Source organism: Siniperca chuatsi, linkage group LG13, assembly GCF_020085105.1.
Source record: "Siniperca chuatsi isolate FFG_IHB_CAS linkage group LG13, ASM2008510v1, whole genome shotgun sequence".
Classification (NCBI taxonomy): Eukaryota; Metazoa; Chordata; class Actinopteri; order Centrarchiformes; family Sinipercidae; genus Siniperca; species Siniperca chuatsi.
The window spans coordinates 17,948,323-17,954,668 of NC_058054.1; positions in this window are offsets into that span (position 1 = coordinate 17,948,323).

The window sequence follows — 6,346 nt, forward strand, 5'->3', positions numbered from 1 at the left end:
TACTTGCATAATTAGCCCACTAGATGGCACCACAATGTAAAAAGTATAGTTCTTGAGTGGAATCTCATACACTATTTTGGGCTACTTGAAAATTTGCACTGTGAAATTAAACTGCACAAAGACATGCCAGTATATGAGCTGCCTATAGGTGATAATTCATTTTATTGTGTGCTTGATTTACCATAAAAGGGACACACACACACACACTGACATTTTAACATACACAAACATAATGATATGAAATCTTGATTGCTTTACCGGGGCAGATTTTATTTATCTGCACAGGCTTTGCTGCTAAAAATACAGTGGAACAAAACAGACAAGGATCAATACGGCTTCAACCAAAATAGCCAATTGGGATCTTAGCTGGCTCTCTGCAGTAATGCAGACTCTCTCTCTCTATACACACACACACACACACACACACATACACACAGAAAAAGGAAGTAAAATTAGTTCAATAAAGTACAACCAAGTGAGAGAAAACATGCCGTAGTCAGTGAGCGCAGCATGTGTTCACTGTATTCCTCTGTGTGTGGGTACACATGCATTGCTGTGTGTTTGTGTGTGCTTTATGTGTAAGCCAGAGTTGCAAATGTCAGTCAGGGTGACAAGTCAGCCATGTCGGGCCATGATGGAATGTGTGATGGACAAGGATCAGCAGCCACCTGCCCAATTGTCCTGGAATGAAATTGTCCCTCTTGTTGGTTTCCCTCCTCTTTTTGTCCTTCTGCCCCTGAACACACACACACAGACCTAATCATTTTGCTCCTTCTCCTGCCTCCTCACTTTCTTCTCCCTGACATTCAGCCAGGAGGTTATTTCTTCACCAGTCCAGTGGTGCAGCATATTCACTGAGGTAAAGAACTGACTTGGCTAATGATATGGCTAATGATATTTTGAAATATTTCTTATTGTCAACAAATCCCAAATACCTAAAGCATGAGTACAAGCAGTAGCTTATTCCTGCCACAGACCTCCATTGTTGTCCAGAAACTATTACAAACACTCCTGTTTGAGTAAGATTTGCTAAAATGATAGTGTCCAGCTGGTTTAGGAAACTGTTTAGCCTTTTTAAACCAAAAGCATATATTATTGACTCGTCTTCATTAGATACAAATGGGCTTAGGGCTGAGAGCCACAGACAGTGGTTAAGAAAACGTATTGAGAGATGGACTGACACATTGTTGGTTTCTGAAATATGAAATATTATCAGCCTTATTCTCTAAGCACTGATGGGAAATTAGGGTGTCAGGGTGGCATCAGACCTTCATGGTCCTCTCAGGGTAGAGTTTGCATGTCCTCCCAGTGTCCACTTGAGGCTGCTCTGGTTTTCTGCATGTCAGATGGATTGAAGACTATAATGGATATGAATGTCTTTTTCATGTCGGATTACTTCTGCTCCTCCCCCTGCTTTCTGCCAAGTGCATGCTGGGATAGGCATCAGACACCTGTGACTTTGAATAGGAACAGTATCATCATGATTACCATAAAAAGCCGACAAAAAAACTTAACATAAAGCAAGGAAGCAGCAAATACAAATGACCGTAAAGACAAGAGTTCTAAAGTTCTCATTTTAAAAAAGATTTCATGAACTTACTGAAATTATGGAGCGGCGGCATCTGTCACCTGGGGTGAAATGGGCCGTCGCAACGCAGAGCTTTCATCTGCAGGAAACATAAACAAATGCCTTTGTTCTTTCAAAAGAGAGAGGGGTGAAAGCCACAACAAACAGGGCGAGTGTGCTGTATGTGTGTGTGTGTGTGTGTGCTGTATGTGTGTGTGTGTGTGTGTGTGTGTGTGTGTGTGTGTGTGTTCGCACGTGAAAAGAAGAAAGAGGGAAGAGGAGACAGAGAGAGAGAGAGAGAGAGAGAGAGAGGGCAGAGAGAGATCAAAGCAGGGGGTATGTTTTTGAATATCTGTGGGAGGTGAAGCCTCACCTACCCAGAATACCTTGCCTCACTCCTTACAGCCCACTCATATTTTTAGTTGCATCACTTCTCTTAGCAGCGAACTATTGGGATCCTACCTCTTCATCTGTCATCTCCAGATATTCTCAGAGAGTCTAGAAACGGTGAATTGGTGTGAACCAGCAGTCAACTGATCTGTGATAAACTGCGTCTCCCACACACAGCTATACATGTGTGCTTCAACCATTATGGTGTTGCAGTATAGAAAATATAATGTCTACAGAAGATCAACAGAGTCTTGGTTGTGTTTCATTGTAGAAGATTACTACTGAGTTGGATCACAGCCCATCCCTCCTTCTCCCAATCTCGTGAAGGGATCGAAGTGTCTCTTTTTAACTCAGCGTGAGAAGCTGCAAACAGATGTCTGTCTGTCCACACAGAGGGGATGTGGTGCCCTCTCACACACAGATGGAAAGCCATGAAAGTCTCTGTGTTGCGTTGTCAGTGTCTTAAGGCAGTGTTTATCTTTGGCAGGCTGAAGAAAACAAAGCCATCGATTTCTAATCCTAATCCCCTTCTACTGCTTCTCTCCTATTGATCATCTTTCCATCCTTAATGAGGTGGAGGGATAGAGGGATGGAGGGCTGATGAAGGACAAAACTTTACCCTGCTGGTGTGCTGCCGTCCTTTTCCCTCGACCCATCTCTTTTCAATCTGTCTCTCTCGCTCGTGGGGCTTTCACCAACTTGACGTTCTTTATGGTGGAATGGAAACTAAATGTGGCCTGGTAGTTTTTTTTAGAGGTTGATCAAACCTGGAGGCTCACAGAGCTGTGGAGGTTCGCCTAGATATTGAAAGTGGATGACATGGATGAATGCACTAGACAAGCAGAAGCACATGCATGCAAACGCAGTGAGAGTTGATTGAGTTTCACTCCAAATACCAGTAATGGTATTTCTGCCTGTGTGGTACAATGTCTCTGAGTCAGTAATGTTCTCTGATAATGACCCGTTTCCCCTCTGCTCTGCCTGTACAGAATGTAAGAATCAGTCTCTCATCCGCCTGATCTTCAAACTAATATTATTGAAGCTTTGGAGTTTAAGAGATATGTACAGGTTAAGCAGATACTCGACGACTGTGGTTTGTCTTATCTCTGGCTCAAAAAAGTATGATGTCATCAGTTGGTTGAAACTAACCACTGAGCGCAGGGTGAAAAAGCCAAAAGTTACATGTAATAGGAGCCTTCCTGAAGACTGTTTTACCTTTGCACTTCATTCCTGCTGAGAGCCATTGTTTTGTTATAATTATATTGTATATGTTCTTTGTACTCCATACCGTGGCATTTAGCAAAAACTCAAAGTTTATTTATTAATTAATTAGCACTTTGGGATTCACTGTCTATCAAGGACACCTTGACTGTGCGCACTTTCTGGCACAGAGATCTGAGTCTTTCAGACCACTACAGTAGACCAAATATGACATTTTTACTTAAATCCGAAGGGCACGTTATTAGTGAAGAAAATATCTCATTTGAATGGTCATGTTCTTAAATCAGGCTTTTAAGGCTGGTTTACATGGCTGTGTCCGATGAAGCCAAATTACTAACTAGAAGAACCTGTCAAGTAAAATAGCAACCTTCTTAATGTCAACTTTAACCATTTTGGTTATGACATGAAATAGCAGATTCCTATGCACTCACAAATGTTCGAGCGCTTTTGACCCTCTGTGATCCTACACATCGTCAAACTCTAGAACTAGATTATGAGGAAGAGAGGAAAGGTCTGGAGCATCTGCTGTCGATGTTGGAGATCCTGACACGGTATTTGTGTTGTTTGTGCACAGACTTGTAGGATTAATGTTAATCACTGTGGTATTCCCTTTGGGATCATGGGTAAACAATGAATATGATGTGGGAGGTCCTCTAGCCACACCCCACATTCCTTAAGAGGCACCTCAGAGAGCAACTCATGGACATCCTGGACAACCTCAAAGAGCTTTCAAAACGAAACCAAGTCTTGTTTTACAAAAAAACCCCATTGCTTTACTTGCAGAACTTTAGGAGAAAATTGGATGGTTTTGGGTATATAATGCACGTCACTGCAAAAATGGCACCCCGAGGATGTTTCTCCCTAAGTGTGTGATAATGGCTACAGCAGAAGTCATTAATAGCAGGCTAATGTGTGTCAGATGGTACCTGTCCAGCAGCAGCAGCAGCAGGGGAGAGAGATCCAGGACACGAGTGACTGGCCAGCATAATGAGAGGGACATGGCCTGCCAACTTGGGCAGCTGCTTCTCTAGTGGGACTGAGTGTTGTGTGTGTGTGCGCATGTGTGTGTGTGCGCGCGTGTGCAAGTGTCTCTTCTCATTTTCCTGCGGTCTTTCTGCTTCTTTTCTTAATGTATTTCTCATCAGTATCATCTAGAAATACAGCTAAACACACACGCACACTGGCACACACGCGTACACACATACAGACAACCTCATCAGGGTTACCGTGGGAATGCCTGTGGCATTATGTCAGTCATTGAGGTGATGCTTTTAATCCTGAAACAAATCTAGACTTTGTGTTGTGTGTCTCCGGCTGTGTGCGAGTGAGCGTGCCTGTGTATGAAGCCCCAATCTCACACCCATTAGATTACGGCTGGCCGCGCAGCAAAGACACCCCACTGCCACTCCCACATGGAGGAGCAGACAGGATTAGCCAGCTCTATACCCGCTCTAATCTGGGGACAAAAACCCACAATTGCCTCCCACTGAGATACGGAGACAGAAAGATTCAATTTGATCTGCCCTCCTCAATATAACAAGAGTGTCTTTTAAGGTTAAAATTACTACTGCTCACTCTACCATCGGTCAGTGTGGATTCAGCCCTAAACGGTGTCCTTTTTATCCCTACGATCGATCCCCTTTATCACAGTTTGGAACACCTACAGGCCGTGCTCTGTGGCAGTGAATGCAAATGGAAAAAGCTTTTCTATTTGTGACACTGCGTATATATCACAAGTCTCCAAATATTTGTATTTATGTGCATCTTTTCAAGAGTGTCACGCTGGCAGCTCTGTGAGGCTGTACTTAGGCACAGCAGTGCTTTGAGCCTATTGCTAACGTGGGCATGCTAACCTGTCACAATGACAATGCATGCAACATGATAATGTTTAGCAGGTGTAATGTTTACAATATTCACCATCTTAGTTTAGTGTGTTGGCATGCTAACATTTTCTACTTAGCACTTAACACAATGAACAGCTGAGGGTGATGGGAATGTCATCAGTTTTGCAGGTATTTGGTCATGAACCAAAGTAATGGACAAATTACATTTTTGACCTGATGATGACGCTTGAGGAAATGTCAGAAGATCATCAAAGTTGATACAATTCATCCTGAGGGGAAGATGAATGTCAATCCACCCAATAGATGTTGAGATATTTCAGTCTGGACCAAAGTGGTGGACATCGTCATCCGTAGAGCCACGCTGCTCTATGGTCTGAGACAGTTAGTAGTGAGTTTATCCGCTGTTTGCATGCAGTTATTTTCTACAAGAACAGATGCCATTCTATCACTTTTCAAGTAGAGCTCAGTGTGTGATGCATCATCACAAGAGGCTACCTGCTAAATGTGTTGTCAGTGTCTCATTACTTGACAGAAGCTGCCTGTTTCATTGCCTCAAGCCAAGCCGACTCTCCCCGTCTCTCTTCCTCTTTCTGTCTCTTACTCAGAGGCATCTGCCTCATTAACCACCATCAGCATTTTGTTTGCTGTGTGTGATTTGGATGTATTGGGAGTGAGGCAGGGGGTGGTATGTGCGTGTGTGTGTGTCTGTGTGTTTTGCGCGCAGGCAACTCTCATTAGGCTGGAAAAACTTGGACATTTTTGCCAGAATCCAGATCATATCTTCTCGTCCTTTATGTATCAAAGGGTTCCTCCAATCAGCTCCCTGGTGTGTGTGTGTGTGTGTGTGTGTGTGTGTGTGTGCGTGTGTGTGTGTGTGTATGCGTATGTGTGTAGATATATATGTGTGGTAGTGTAGTGGGAGACAGATGTTTGCTGATTCGACAAGTTTGCACAGCAAACTCAGCCCAATTTAGCCAACAAAAAACACGATGCCACACAGACGCTCATGGTGACAGCCCACTCTTAATTTTCTCTCCTTTTAATTCAAGCTCTCGTTCTCCTCTCAGTTTTTCTCTTCTATCCGTCTCTCTCTCTCTCTCTCTGTCCTCACACACAAACCCAACACTGTGTGATTACACCAGCAGCATTTCAGCTGGGTGTTCTTCTGGAGTTGTTTTCCTTGTTACAGGCCCCTCTGACTAAGTCTCAAGTTTCACAGAGGACACTTTCTTCTGCCAAACTCAGAAATGATAAACACAAAGCGCTTGAAGCTTCATTGGACACTTTGTCTACATTACATTATATACTGTGCATTAAATACATT